A 16,877-nucleotide genomic window follows, 5' to 3' on the forward strand; every position below is an offset into this window, starting at 1 on the left:
GGGAATTACAGGATAGATTGTTGAAACAGGAGAGAATGTCATTAGCCACGTTTACATGCCGACTTTTATTCATACCGATTCAAATCATTCCGATTGGAAATTTCAGATCAGCTGTTTACATGTCACTTCATCTATTCCGATCCAGCGTTTACATGTGACTGCCTTTATTCCGAAAGGACGTTTGACAACTGCCGTCTGACATGCGCAGATTAATCAAAACAAAGCGTCACGTTGCAAAACATGGAGATCGATCGTCGGAGTGCTGCTGTTTTAACTTTAACCCACTTATTGTGTTTGTGGGGTCGTATCCGCTTCTGCTGTTTTGCTCTTTTGCCTTGTAGTAGCCGGTTTTCCACCGGTTTCTAATCTGGCCAACGCTCCGGTCTATTCCGGCTTCGTGTAACCTCTCGTGAACTTTTTAAAATAGTTCACTGTTCCTCGTTTTACGCCCGTCTAAGTGAGCAATTATATTCAATTCTTTTAAAGTTTGAATTAAATACAATCTTTCCGCCGGACTCCAATTAGGTGCGCTGTGCTTGGAAGCCATGTTGCAAGTGATGTTACTTACGTCACAAAGTGACGTCACCACGTCAGTACGGAGCATGTGCAGAAAGAACGCAACCAGACACCATTCCGCCTCCCTGTTTACATGATATAATTTTACTTCTAATCGGTTTGGGAAAAGGAATATTCCACCCCTGTGAATCGGAATGAAATTCCATTCTGTTTGGGCCTGTTCATTCTGAATGAGGTGTTTATATGGAACACATTTATTCGGTTTGAACAAATATTCCGATTGTAATTGGAATATTTGGCTCCATGTAAACGTGGCAACTGTCAGTGGCGTAAGGCAATGCACACAAGAAAAAAGTGTCGATAAAAAGCTAACTCTGGATCAATTTGGCTCTCTTTCCAGTCTTTTTCAGAACCTCGACACACAAGCCATCTCTTTAACTGAACATTTGTATGTTCTTCCACATCTTTACCAGTGAATTTGGCACCAGGGACATCATTTTCGGACAGAATTGGTAGGTTTAGCTCAGTAAACATCTTGTTTGTACACTATTTTAACGCATTTACAATTAGGGAGATTGACCCGCCTAGCAACAATTGCTGACCTCATGAATATTAATGAGCAAAAGTGATGTGTTGCTTACGGTACGCCATTCGACGTCTATCCGTGTCAATAGCAGGTAATGAGTTAAGAAAGACACTCATTTGTTTACAGTTTATATTGTTGCTCTACTCATTTACAGAAATTTTGCACTGAAATATTCTTAGAGTGTCCACGACAGTGCAAAAAAAATAACACTGTTTATTTCTCCATTCAGGAATTGTATTGATCATTGTTGTATCACCATTTTGTGAGAGAATCGATATCAAAAATAGTCTTGTAAAGGCAGGTACACACAGTGTATTGCATGAATACGTTTGTTCATATTTTGGGTGAATGTGAATTGAACTCATCATATTTCTTTTTCATGACCGTTACTGTGAACGCAGTCATTCTAGCGGTTGTGAGCGGCGTTCATAAACTTGTTCATGAGTTCAGAATTAGAGCCTTTCTGACAAGACCGCAGATAAAACCATAGACTAAAAACACTATTTAAAAAAAATAAAAAAACAATAAAAATAAAAAAGCCTTAATGGCAGAAAACCATCCAACCTGGTAACCCAAGCTGCTTGTCACGTCTGTGTTGTTGTTGCAAATACGGCAGCATGGACACAGGAGACGTAACCCTGTGTTCTGTCAGATTTTCCTACCGAAGCGAATAAGCATTGTTTTACATTCAGTTGGACTCTCCATGTTATCCAAAGGTGCTAAATAAGAAAAAAATTACACCATAAACATACATGTCCAACATAATTATGGCGTGAATAAATGCTCAACGGCACGGAGAAGATGTTATAGGTGAGAGCGGTGTGCAGTTGAGTTTAGCATAGCCACATGGTGTGTGAGTAGCATTGCTTCGTGTGTGTCCATGACCAAGCGTGAGTATATATTCCTTGCTTTATAGGTTTTTGGTGTTTAAGTTGGCTACAAATATAGTGCTGCAATGATTGATCAATTAAGTTAAGTAATTTGATTAGAAAAAAAGCTTTGAATCAAGTTTTGTTGGTTCGAGGATTCGTTTAATTAGAGTGGCATTGTAAAGGTTTGTTTTGAAAGTGTTTTGCATGTAGTTTTATTGATTTGGGTGGATAAACTGCCCTCTAGTGGCAACAGTTAATATGACAACGGTGTTAGACTATAACAGCATTACTAGCGGCGTTATTTTCTTCAGTAGTGAGTAATCTAATTAATTACTTTTCTCATCTTGGCAACGCCGTTACCGTTACTGAGGCGGGAAAGGCGTGCGTTTCTATGCACTACGATGGTGGTTGACTGACGTGAGAAAAGTCTGAAAAAGACGGAGTCACAGAGATGAGAGAGCAGAGCAGGAGTGGGGAGGAGGCAAGGGAGTGTGACGCCGTTGCAAACGCGATGGTACTTGGCTTGGTGGCTCCAATAATACCTGACTATAGCCGATAGCCTACAAACTACGCCTACATGTGTCAAGGAACGCGGGCAGGCAGGTTGTCTGGACCCAAATGCAGGGAAACAAAAAATGCAGCGAGGCAGGTGGCAGTGAACTCAAAAAAACCTTTTAATGATAACTAACAAAATCACAAAGTACAAACAAAAGGGCTAGGGCTCAAAAGGCAATGTTCAAACAAAACTTACTTAAGCGAAGGGACGGGTACACGAGGACTTGGACGGGGCTTGACTTGAACGTTGATGTAGACACGGACATTGACATAGACAATGACGCAACAAGGAGTGACAAGAAACTGGGTCATTATATACGCAGACAAGGGGTAACGAGACGAGGAACAGCTGGGTAACACAGGTGGATGCAGATTGCAGGATACACTGGGAAAACACACACAGGTGAGAGCAATGGGTAATCACAGGGACAAGTCACACTAGGAGAAACCAACACAAAACCTAACAACATGATGCTTTGGTAGATATCACAAATATACAGAATTAGATGCAAATGACAGACACGGCGGCATTAGCAACATGTACAATAAAGAACTAGATGCGTTAGTAAACAGCCGCCATCTTAAAGCAGTAGAGTTCTCAGGAAGGCTCTGTTGTAGAGAACCTTTCTAGTGAACCTAAGTAACTTTTTATCTAAAATGCTCCTAAATCGGCAAAACTTAATTTAAATCTACCTTTAAATGATGAAACAGTTTTAAAACTTACACATGTCGAAAATAGAAGGGAACTAATGCAATAACGGGAGCAATTTATCAACTTTAACGGTTGATTCACAACATTAAATGACTTCCACATATAGCAAAGGTTTCTATCTAGTTATCGCAATATCCGCAATATCCCTGTGTCCAGTTAAGTTTAGGGTAAAGAATTGGCCAATTGTCCCAAAAACCCTTTAAACTTCATACTGTGTCACCTGTTTTTTTTTTTTTTTTTGAGGAAAAAAAACATGAAAATTATCACCAGTTACTTTGTCAAGTAACTAATTACTCTTACATTCAGGTAACTGAGTTACTAACTCAATTACTTTTTGGGAGAAGTAATTTGTAACTGTAATTAATTACTTTTTTAAAGTAAGATTAACAACACTGGACAAAACTCATCTAACATGGCTGGATCCGGCTTTTCCCCGTTAAGACCAACATAAGGTTGTAAGTTTTTGTTTGAGCTAATATGATTGTTTATGCATTCATAATTTAGTTCAGAAGTATATTTCACAGTTTTTTTGTGGAAATATGTGTTTGAACAATTTGTTAAGAGCATAGTTAAAAAAAAAATAGCATTTTGTAGTTTTAAGCTAGCGGACCTTTGCAGCAAGCCAACTGTTCTTTTGTTGTACTTCGATTCTCATTACTTTTTAATGTTTGCGGCTAAGGTATTTTATTTTATTATTTTTTTAATGCATTTATTGGTCTTGTGAAATGAACATGCAATTCTGCACAGTTTGAAAAAAAAAAAACACTCGGGAATTTTATTTTGTATGAAAGAGCAAATTTTAGCTGGCCTTTATTTTACAATTCTTAAAATTGATTCTGCAACGCATCAAATGTCCCCAATCCGATTACTCGAACTAACTGATAGATTAATCCATTACATAAATAATTGATAACTGCAGCTCTATAAAAATACATAATGAGCCTCCATGATTAAATGTTTATTTTCCCTGCAGTACATCCTACAGAGAATGACACACCACGTGATTACTTAATTACATTACTAATTAATTAGAAGAACGGTTGTGCCATGTTTGTCATTCAACAGAAACCATTTAAAACAAAAAATATATTTCCCTCCCTCATATTTTTCCATTTTCATACATTTTTGAAAAAGCTCCAGAGAGCCACTTGGGCAGCACTAAAGAGCCGCATGCTAGTTCCAGCATCATCACCTTGTCAAGAGTCAAGAATCTGCATTGGACAAGGTGTCAATAATCAAGAATCTGCATTGGACAGGGTGATGATGCTGGAACTTTTGTTTGGTGGTGTTCCAGTGACATTTACAAGGATGACTCCCTGAAGAAGACATCAAAATTCCCTCAGTCCTTGATGATATGCGGCTGCATGTCAGGCAAAGACACGGGGTTAAAGCTTCAATAAATGCATAAGTTTACATTGACATTTTAGACAGCTTTCTTATCCTTTCAATTGAAAATATGTTTTTCATTTTCCAAGATGACAATGCATCATGCCATAGAGCTAAAACTGTTTAAGCAATTCTTGGAGAAATACTCATTCAATCAATGTCATGACCTGCAAATAGCCCAGATCTTAACCCTATTGATAACCTGTGGTGGAAATTGAAAAAAATGGTCCACAGCAGGCACCGACCTGCAAGGGTGATCTGGCAACTACAATCAAAGAGAGTTGGCACCAAATTGATGAAGAATACTCATCGAGCCCATGTCACAGACTGCAAGCTATCATAAAAGCCAAAGGTGGTGCTACTAAATACTAGAGATGTGTTTTGATTGTTATTTCTTTGTTTGTTTCTCATGATTCCATATTTTTTCCCTCAGAATGGAGTGATTCCATATATTTTTTTCCTGCACTTGCTCTATAAAATTAACATTTACTGGCCTACAATATGTTTTTTATTCATTTCTTTTAGAGTTTCTGAATTCTAAAGAGTTGCACTTTTGAACTAATTAATAATTTTTTTTCAAGCTGAGTTTGTTCTACATGATATAATGTCTGCGTGAGTGCTCGTCCGAGACAGGTGATTCCATACTTTTTGCTAGGAGTTTGTTTTACAAAGTACAACATTGTGCCTCCTGGAATGTCAACCATTTAGTTTGAAGCATCTATTATGGGCAGATTATTTGAGTCGTACTTCATGCAAAGTTAGAAAAGTAAAAATCATCAATTCCAGTGATGGACGAAAACTGAGTGGACATTTCTATTACAACCTGACACACGGAAACTTCTTCTGCCTAAAAATGGACAAGAATTCTGCAATTTTGGTTGAATTCCTTCTGACTAGTTAAGAAAAAAAAAGCCCCAGGCAATGGTTTCACAAACATCTTAAGGTCTTGTGTAGGAAATTGAATGGGAAGCCAGCAATCTGGTTTTGAAGTAGCGTTTTCCTTCTTGGTATTTTACTGAGATGAATAGCATTCTCCTCGACAGATGGGTGATGCTAAATTGCAAAGCCAATTTGACTACAATTTCAAAGATCGGCCAAGAACAAGAGTATCTGAAGGGCCGTTGATCGCTTGTCTTTTGTTTGGCAGCGTGGTACATCAGTACTACTTGATATTCCGCTGTTTCCCCACAAAGCTGAGCCATCTATTATTGTGACCCACTCCATTCAGCTTGTCTATTTCTTTATCTGATGGCGGCTACAAAACACAAGTGCCGCCAGTCGATGAGTCGCGGCTACGATGTCAAGTCCCGATCCAGATTGTTAATGTGACGCTGCGGCGGAAAGAAGGCTTTCTCGCCGAGAGCCCATGTGTCATCGGCGCGTTGCGCGTTTAATGGCGTCTTTTATATTCCGGGCATCAGGCCCATGCCGCAGTTGTTTTAACAATGCGCACCTGTCGGCCCTTCTGCTACTTGATCAATACGCCCAAGCGTAGATCGGCAGCTGGCGGGGTCGCGCGTCATCGATATCTCATTGCACTTTAATGAAAACAACAACAACAAAAAAACATCCTTACAAGAATTACACAAAAGTGCCACTGTTACTTTCTCATCCATTTGGAAGTATAGCGAAAGGCTGTTTGGTTCAGAATAGGTAGAAGCGTAAATTAATAATGTTTGACGGAAATCAGTAGTTGTGGTATAGATTTCTACCCATTTTTTGTTTAAGGCAAAAAACATTTGCTCCTATGCCCCTTTTGAAATCTGAAATTTAATAGCTACTAGCGGTATGGCCAATAATGAAGTAATAGTAAAAGGCAACGTTGTTAATAACGGCGTTAGAGTATAACGGCATTTCTAATTTTTCTTCAGTTGTGAGCAGTGTTGTTAATCTTACTTTGTAAAAGTAATTAATTATGGTTACAAATTACTTCTCCCAAAAACTAATTGCGTTAGTAACTCAATTACCAAAATGTAAGAGTAATTAGTTACTCGGCAAAGTAACGTGATAATTTTCATGTTTTGTTTTTTCCTCAAAAAAGAAAAAAAAAAAAAAAAAAAAAACATAGGTCACACTATGTGAAGTTTAAAAGGTTTTTGGGACAATTGGCCCTAGCCCAATCCTTTACCCTAATTTACCCTTTACCCTGAATCAAACGTTAAAAGTTGTTAAAATTGCTCCCATTATTGCTTTAGTTCCCTTCTGTCTACTTTTGACGTGGAAGTTTTAAAACTGTTTCATCATTTAATTATAGATTCAAGTCTAGATTTTGCGGATTTAGGAGTATTTTCGATAAAAAGTTACTTAGGTTCGCTAGGAAGGTTCTCTACAACAGAGCCTTCCTAAGAAGTCTACTGCTTTAAGATGGCAGCTGTTTACTAACACATCTAGTTCCTATACTGTACATGTTGCTAACGCTGCCATGTCATTCACATCTAATTCTATATACTGTATATATACATATACAGTATATGTGATATCTCCCATGTCTACCATATCATGTGGGTGTAGTTTGTAGGCTGTCGGCTACAGTCAGGTATTATTGGATCCACCTAGCATCGCGTTTGCTCGGCGTCACAACTTTTTTGCCTCCTCCCCACTCCTGCTCTGCTCTGTTGTCTCGGTGAGTCTGTCTCCCCAAGACTTTTCTCGCGACATTCAAGTAAGTAACGCATAGTAACGCATGCCTTTCCATCCTCAGTAACAGTAACGGCATTGCCAAGATGAGAAAAGTAATTTATTAGATTACTCACTACTGAAAAAAATAACGCTGTTAGTCAGCCCGTTATATTCTAACGCCGTTATTAACAACACTGGTTGTGAGTAATCTAATTCATTACTTTTCCCATCTTTGCAACGCTGTTACCGTTACTGAGGATGTGAAGGGGCGTGTTACTACAGTTTGGTTAAATGAAGCGCAAGTTGTCGGATTTTGTCACACATATGCCTGCCTGCCTGCCCTGGAGACTGCAGAGTGGGAGGGAGGAGGATGGATGGGGGCGGTGGTGACGCTGTTTTAAATGCGATGATGATGATGGGCTAAGTGGCTCGGAGCGTTAGCAGAGTATTCGCATTCTCGTTAGCATTAGCAATTAGCTTGGCATATTAAACTCTCGGGCAACTTTTTTTTTTTTTTTTACATACAGTTCGTGGCGTCCAGGTGGGTACAATTAATTGAAAATAATGCACTGTTTTCCTGCTGAGTGTGTATTATCGTCACTAAGTTGGGGTTGTCCTTGTAGATGCTATAATATAACAATAATTTTATTTTATTTTTTATATTACCCAAATAACTATAGCAAAGACAGGAGAGGCTGAAGATTCAGAGCCTCACCTGAAAATTGCAAAATATATCTATTTATATTACGGGTGTGATGATACACACAAGTCACGGTTGAGTACGTACCCCGGTACGGGGGTCACGGTTTGGTGCGGGTTCAGTACAAAAGAAAAAAACAAAAAGGCTTTTATTTTCATAGCATTTGAAAGTTCAAGTTTGTATAGCGTTAAGAAGAGTGTTCTACGTTTTTTTTTTTTTTTTATGAAAAAAATTCAGTTCAATTCAATCAGTTAATATAAACATCTTTTATGTGAAAGATGTTATAGAATGTATGATGCAATAACGTAAAAGATGAAAAAAAGTTACTTTGCTGAGTAACCAATTACTCTTACAATGAGGTAACTGAGTAACTGCTTTTCCATCACTGTGTACATTATAATTATCCAGCTGAAATAAATCCCTGAGTAATATTCCGGAAAATTGTTGTGGAGTACTCGCAGCACATTTAAATTTGTTTATGAAACTGTAAAGTTTGAAAGTCAACTGTGACACTGCAATCGCAAGAGGCGCATCTTTTGGCCAGAAGACGGCACTTTCACCTCCACAGCCAGGGATTTTTTAATGCTAATGATTGGTGTTTCAAATTAATTTCCCGCACTAAATGGAGGCCTAAAGAGATTAAACCCATCTAAGAACACTCCCAGAAACATGAAATACAACTGTGTAAAATTTCGTTAAAATCCACCCAGCTATTTCGGAGTCGATAGGCAACGAACACAAACACAAAGTTCCAGTCCATCGTTGGTTTCAACCTCCGGCTAAGGAGTAACGCAACGTGTGCTCTGCAGAACGCGTGTGGAACCTGACGCTGTTGTGGACATAACCGTCTATCTCATCAAGATAGATTTTTTTGAATCCTTTGACGATGGTTTCGTTTTCTTTTCAAAACACTCCTCCAGTGTCGTTTGCCTTTTTTTCCCCGATCGTTCTCCACTTTTTTCTCAAATTCTCACGCGTCTTCACAAGTTCCCTCAAACTTCCGTTTCCTGACTATTTTTCTTCACTTCCTTTCTTGGTCTGAGATGAGTTCTTACCAAATGCGCTACTGACCTCCAGTGGCCAGTTTTATTGCTTTAAAATGGGTTTTGAGCTTTGTCCATTATATTTTAGATAGATCGGAACCTATAGATGCCTCTTGTAAAAAAAAAAAAAAAAAAAGCAATAGACGTATAAACACGTTTTTGGGACACTGAAACAATTAAAAATAGAACGTATTCATACGTTTTTGGGTGCAAATGAGCTCACCTCCTTGAGTGGTGTTCCTCATAACATCCACCATGCGGTAGCGCTGCTTTGTTTACATTGAATATATTCTTCTTCTGTTGCTGCTTACTTTTAAGTTGGAGTTCGTCTGGGAACGCGTCTGTGCGTACCGCTGAGCTCCCAAGTGACGAGTGGTCAAAGTAGATTTATTTATTTTTATTAATAAATGTGCATAAGTGGCAGCTTGTCCCCTTTTTGTTACTTTTATGCACGCATCCTACTTACCACGAATCAGCCCTGCGCCCTGTGTCCCTTCAATATCATTATGAAGTCATTCTTGTTCCAGCCTTCACCGTGTACAGACGCACTCTCTGAGCTCCTGAAGCACTCTCTCATCTTAACCGAAAAGCGCTCAGGGCCAGCAAGCTCGACTCCCAGTACCGCTCCAAAGAATTTGAAACCTGGAGACTTGGATGAAATAAAATCCTCCATACAGAAGTTGGAGGTCTCCTTGACTGGCTTGATTCAAAACCAGAATCAAGAAATCATCAGAGAGCTCCAGTTAATTCGCGCTGAAAACGAGAAACTCCAGCATGTGGTCGAGGAGAGAGATGTTTGCATCAAGAGGCTGGAAATTTTGGCTGACGATCTCGACCAGTGCCGATGCGCAAATGAGCTCATCATTTCTGGATTACAACTGACGCCTACCCCAGGTGACACAGTGGCGCAACTGGCAATTGCTAAGCTGAAAGAGTATGGAATAAACATGGAACCGCTGGACATCCATCGCTGCTTTCTGCTCCCATCTGGGGGGAGAGGACCGGCGACGGTGCTCATGAAGCTGGCAGACCACAAGACCAAGACTGCACTGCTTAACCAGCGCCGCCACCTGAAAGGGTCGAAGATTTTTTTTTAATGACAACTTGACTCGCCGAAACGCCGAAATTGCAAGAAAAGCACGTCAACTCAAGAAAGCTGGGAAAATAGCCAACACCTGGGTCTCGGATTGCAGGATCCTTGTCAAGATGCAAGATATGAAGATTAAAGCTATTATGAGTCTTGACCAGCTGACGAACATTAATGATGACATCTGAAACCACACTTCTGGACCACAACTTCTACAACAGCTGGATAACTGTAAATACTACACAGCGGACCAGTATAACAACTGTGGATGTGGGCGGTTAGCTAAAACTTATCAACGGCAGGAGTCTCTACAAGAATCTTGAACACATTAAGGATTATCTACTAAAGATAACAAAGGCTCTGACTTTAATTTGCACGTATAAAACACGACACGTAAAAACATAATTATCTGCTGTGTCTACTGAGCTCCTAATTCAAATGTCTAGTTTACTGAGTATATGGAAAAGATACTGTATAAAACAAATAATAGGCATGTTTTTCGCTGTGGAGACGTTAATCCTCAAACATTCATGTCTGATGAAATTGTTACAGTGATCTTTGTGTGCGCCAATTGTTGCCACCACGTACACCTTAGCAAAGTTTCCTTTTAAGAGACTTATAAGAAAAGCATTTTGAGTCGCTACTCACACCAGCTGTGATAACACATAATCACTTTTGCCACACACATAGCCACAACAAAATGTTCCCACAGCAAACAGATGCAAAAATGTCAGGGACATGACAAAGCCATAACCTTGTACGCCCTGAAATTAATCGAGCTGCTTGACTGGACACTGTGTTACTAAACCCAGATTGTCGATTGTGTTATTGTACAGTTTTGTGGCCATCTGATGTATGTACCATGTCTGAATATGCGTCTTTAGTTGTATGGGGGACTAGAAACTGATGAGCATATGCTTCCTCCCGTCTGCCTTTGTCTTCTTCTTCGGTTCCTTCGGGCAAATCATATCACATTTTGTAATTGTCAATGATTGTCAATTATACCAATGATAATGACAATAAAATTATTCAAAAAAAAAAAAGTCTTTGCGAAAAAGCTAGGAACAAATGTTTTGTCAAATTTCTGGCAAAAGAGTGTTAAGTCCATTGGTAGTATCTGCATTCATATTGTCACAGAACCTAATATTTTGTGGCTCTTGGAAGATCAGTCAAAGTGCGCTAGAACAGATGGCATATGGCAGAATGAGTTAATTGCTCTTTTTCTTCCTACTTTACTGCCGAGTCGTTGTACCACTGTAGTTCCAACCGGGTCATTAAGCAGCTCCTACAAACTCCACTTACGCATGATGGCAATCAAGTGTCCTTCAACCAGTCTGTGTTTACATGTTTAACTTTGCTCCTAATCTGCCTCAATACGGAGATAATTAACTCATCTGCGCAGCGTCTTGACAACACGAGTGTGCGTTGGTGCAGCTGTATCTTTTCTGCCAGTGGAAAAGTAGTGGTGCAGACTTCCCGCCATGTTGCCATTAACCGGGAGGGTCAACCCACTTTACAATCTGAAGAACACAAAAGTCCTGTTTGGTTCACCCCCACATATTTCTCACTATGCTAATCATGGCCATCTTATCTTATGTGTTCTTAATTCATTACAACACAGCCTAACAGCAGCGAGGGGCCACTTGGCGCTTTTAATCAAACACATTAAGACGTCAGCAGGGGTGCTTCTGCCGTGACACGGAAACGAGGACGTTTATTCGCCGTGCCTCTTCATTAACGAGACAAGACGCGATTTAGTGTTATTGGATGAAAGCCTGCCCTGGCGGAAATATCGCAAAATATGATCTTTACGAGCGCCACTAAAGGCTCATGATGTGTGCACGTGCGACAGTGGGGGTTTGCTCCTGTAAATACTCATTTCGGCCCTTTTGCGGGGCTCTGCAGTGTGTGGATTTTTCTTTCATTAGTTACTGAAAGTAACCACTTGAAAAATAGGTTTCATAGTATTCTTTGGCTATTTTCTAAAAGTGGTTTTAACACCTCTTCAGCCAGCCATTCCTGTAAAACACGATTGTTTGGAGTATTTTATCTTGCGTAAACTGTAAACATTGATTTCATAGCTTTAAGAAACAAGCAGTTAGTCGTGAGGCAACGAGTCGAGTGCTTAAACATACAAATGTGTTTTCTAAAGTTAGCAAGGTGTGCAGGTGACTTTGGAAAAAAAAAATCAAACAAGGGTACTGAGGTGCGAGATAAAAATAATCACAAATATCAAGTGTAAAGAAACCTGAGAAACTAAGAGAACAAAGAACACTAGGGACACATCCACCGGTACAGACAACAATCAACATGACACAAGATGGGAAAAAGGACAATGACCAGAGACAGTTCCACACAAGAGGAAAGCAAATCTAACAGGACACGGGGGCACATCTGGACAAGACGCAAGTGGATGGGGAGATGTTCAGGAGACCAGGTGGAGACAATAATAATAATAAACAGGCAGAACACTGATTGGGACGGACCAGGACATTTCAAATTTCACGCTGTCAACTGAACTTCTTGGTTTATTGACATTTATTCTATTCACACATACAAATTCTCTCAGCTATGTTCATCCAGCAATCACTTGCAACACCCACCATATCTTAAAGGGAAACTTGGACTTAAAGACTTGTAGGCTATAATAAGCCACAATTGTTCTCCTATACTAATATATGTTATTAGAAACACATAAAATATTGCCATTGATGTAGATTGTCACTGTCACTCGACGAATACTACTGGGTCACTGCTATCCCTTCTACATGGTGAGACGTCCAACACATGCGCACATCGGTTAAAAGCAGCGAGTACTTACTATTTGTGCTTTTATTGGTCTTTTATTACCTTTTCATTGCCTCTAAATACTTTTTACATGTGTTTCCCTCTCATTGTGTTTTCTTGTGGTAGCTTTAAAGCACATTGTTGATCTGTTGACCACATTAGTCATGTAGCATATTTAAACCACCCATATTTGATATTACTACGTTTAAGTATTTTTTAAAGGCATCTTTTGTATGTTTTGTCTGTATGCATCTAAGCAAACTATAACTAAACAAGCTGAAAGCACACGGTGTTCGGCATTTCCTTGGTACGCGGCGAGACGTCCTACACAAAGCTCAGTACGCTTACGCAAGCATCCGCACGCATACGCACATCGATTAAAAGCGGCAAGTACTCACTATTTGTTTTTATTGAGTTTTTTTTTTTTCCTTTTACCTTTACATTGCCTCAAAAGTGCATTTTGCATGTATTTCCCTCTCATACTTTTAACCATGTGTTTTCTTGTCAGCATTGTTTATCTATTGACTAAATTAGTCACGTAGCGTATTTAAACCGGCCTTATTTGTTATAACTACATTTAAGTATTTTCATAAGGCCTTTTTTAGTACGTTCTGCCTGTCGTCTAAACAAAACAAGTTGAAAGCGCACGGTAGTACCGTATTGGCCCGAATATTAGACGGCCCTGATTATAAGACGACCCCCTCTTTTTCAAGACTCAAGTTTGAAAAAAAGACTTTTTGAACACCAAATTAATTTTTATACAGAAAATAATTACAGTACGTCTGAGACAAATGATTATAACAACACATTTGAGAGAAAAAGCATGTTATTTTGCCTCATTCAAATCTTAATATCTGAACATTAACTGCATTAACCATCAAAGTGAAGTCTAACTGTAAGTGTAGTCTTGACACGAATCTGAACAAGGAAAAACATTGCAAAAGAATAATGCAAACTGGTTAAACTTGAGAGTTGCAGAGATCTATCATGAAAGAACATCGCATCAATGATATCTGGCGCCACCTAGCGTTGCGAATGGGTATAATGTCTAGACTGCGAATATAAGACGACCCCCACTTTTTCAGTCTTATTTCAATGCAAAAAACGAATCTTATATTCAGGCCAATACGGTACTTTGGGTGTCAAATTCGCCTCGTGTAGGACATTTTGCCAGTGTAGCCCATTTTGGCAGAACACCGTTTTATTCCTACTCTCGTCTTGTCCCGTCTTTCCTGTTCATTTTGCTTTTGCTGCTTTTTTATTTTTATGGTTTTTCATGCTCATTAATGTTCCTCCCGGGTTCAAATTGAAAGGGTGACATATTTATGTCGCTAGAGTGATACTCTGGTAGCCCAGCAGCGTAACCATGTGACGGCACAACCCTGCGACGTCAACAACAATGGAGACTTACTAGTTAAACTAATTTTACAAATTGTATAAAAAGAAAAACATCAAGAGGGGTTTCGATATCAAATTATTTTAACTCAGAATAACGTTTATCTTTTAAGAACTACAAGTCTTTCTATCCGTGGATCCCTTTAACTCTGCTTATTGTGCATATACCCCAACCAGCACTCAGTTCAGTTCAGTTATTAGCTCACAGTTTTTAAAGATTTTTAATGTTCACATGGATCTATGTACGTTGTATGCCAACCCAAATTTTGATCAATATAAAAAAATTCCTGAATTCTGATCATAAATATCGATTTAACAGTGTATAACAGACATAAAATGCCTCCACTATCCAGGAGGTGAAGTGAACTGTGGGAATTCATCAAGATTTTTAACTACACCTAATAGATACTCGGTTGTTTGTCAACAGTTCGGCATCACAAATAATAATCTGTGAGTAGCTTTACCTGGATAAAGAAAGGAAAAGGCTTTGAACATGTATAAGGGTAGTAGGAGATGTTAAGCAACGATTCGGAGCTGCAGACTAGACAGAATCAGCATGGCAGTTAGAGGACTGTCCTTCTGCTTTTATTGCCATTCTGTCTCTGGAATGCCATACCATCACATTACACGTCTCAGTGCCGTTGGCTTGGTCACCAGTTGAAGAGATTTCTGACGTGTTTGTCGGCTGGGGCGGATTACCACAGTCAGTGTAATCCATTTTTCCCACAGCGCATCGGTTGGATGTTTACCTGAAGCTCAGATCGCCTGACATGAATATTCCCACTTTGACCTGCCCGCCGGACCAGACAGGCAGGTGATTGGCGGGCAGGCGGCCTCGGACCGTTCCGCTGTCAGGCATATTCTGTATGTGGAGCAGGGATAAGTGTAAAGGCTGTGGTTAATCTGATGTGGTGGCTGCCTGTGCGGAACCAGACCGCCAGAGCGACCCGCCATCCCTCCACCCCCCGTTGCCAGTCCAGCTGTCACCGTGGACTGGACGGTTGCCCACACACATGCGGCTGACCCCTGACACGCACACATGCATACACGGCCTGTAATCCACATATGAGCAGACCACTTTGGTCCTAATCTGTCTTGGAAGTGGGGGTGTAGTATTTTTTTTTTTTTAACAACATTTCCCTACAGCTTGCGGTCAAACAGCAGCCAGTGAAAATTGAGTTTAATACGTAGCTCCCGTCTGAGGGATTTCCTCTCAAAATTTCAAAGCCGATTTCAACCTAACTTGGTGCAGTTGAATTTATTTTGGGACGGATCTGGTTGACGTCACACCTCTTAAATACATGCGCTTCTCAACAATGAGCTATAATTTATTTTAAAGGACTTGTAAGGACATTTATTTGGTGACTGATGTGTTTCTCATCAAAAAAAGGAGGTAAAAAAATCCCTTCTCAAATTTGGCACGTAAAACCCAGATTGACCCTAAAACGTCCGCTTCAAACCAACATGACAAACTTTTGTTTTTAGTAGGGTTCAGTGTAACCTGATTAGTTTCTTTCAGTAACGAGTAATCTAACACGTTCATTTTTCCAAACCACTACTCTGATTAAAGTTCCTTAGTTTCTGTGCGTTACTATTTTGTTTTTGCCTTATAATGTATGCAGAATGAAGAATATTGTAGTCATGAACGAAGAGCATTTCGAATAGAAAATGCTAGAAAGTAGGGTTGTTCCGATCATGTTTTTTTGCTCCCGATCCGATCCCGATCGTTTAAGTTTGAGTATCTGCCGATTTCGATATTTCCCGATCCGATTGTTTTTTTTTTCTTCTCCCGATTCAATTCCAATCATTCCCGGTAATTTTTCCCGATCATATACATTTTGGCAATGCATTAAGAAAAAAATGAATAAAACTCGGACGAATATATACATTCAACATACAGTGCATAAGTACTGCATTTGTTTATTTTGACAATAAATCCTCAAGATGGCATTTACATTATTAACATTCTTTCTGTGAGAGGGATCCACGGATAGAAAGACTTGTGACTTTGTATATTGTGACTAAATATTGACATCTAGTGTATTTGTTGAGCTTTCAGTAAATGATACTGCAGCCATGCCCAAATGCATGATTGGTGGATGTAACACGCCTTTAGCAACCATGACTGTGCGTAGTGCTACCAATTGATATATCTTCTCTGCGTTGAGAAATAACATAGGGTGTTAAGAAAAAGATTAATTGCTACTTTGCTTCCCCACATTGCTTCCCACGATTCTTCTAATTGTCGGGAGAGGGATTGTAAGGCTTTAACCAATTAAAAAAAGGCTCCTAAGGCTGGCAAAATTCACTCTACTCATTTTACGCTGCCTTTTAGCTCTCTCTATAGGTAAAACAGCGCCATAAGAGATTGAGCGCGACAATGCGTGAGTGGGTCGTGCAGCGCATGCTTTAATTGCATTAAATATTTTAACGTGATACATTTAAAAAAAAATTAATAACCGCCATTATCGGGATAAATTTGATAACCCTACCTGAAGCCTAAACTAAAGACTCTGGATGAGTGTAACATATTATGTCTGTAACGTTAAATACAATTAGAAAACTATTGAATTAAAAAAAAAAAAAAAAAAAAAAAATATATATATATATATATATATA

The 16,877-nt window shown here is 39.3% G+C and overlaps 1 protein-coding gene across 2 annotated transcripts in view; it reads right to left on the reverse strand.

Annotated features, from left to right (window-relative positions):
* Positions 1-16,877, reverse strand: part of grin2ca (glutamate receptor, ionotropic, N-methyl D-aspartate 2Ca) — a 141,145-nt gene that overhangs the window by 108,495 nt on the left and 15,773 nt on the right. The window contains exon 1 of one of the 2 annotated variants that reach the window (XM_057861548.1): positions 2,726-2,989. The exons of the other annotated variant lie outside the window; for it this stretch is intronic. The gene's annotated coding sequence lies outside the window, so the exon portion shown is untranslated. Of the gene's footprint in view, positions 1-2,725; positions 2,990-16,877 lie in introns of those variants that run through there. 2 annotated transcript variants of the gene reach the window in all.

This window comes from Corythoichthys intestinalis, chromosome 16 (assembly GCF_030265065.1).
Source record: "Corythoichthys intestinalis isolate RoL2023-P3 chromosome 16, ASM3026506v1, whole genome shotgun sequence".
NCBI lineage: Eukaryota > Metazoa > Chordata > Actinopteri > Syngnathiformes > Syngnathidae > Corythoichthys > Corythoichthys intestinalis.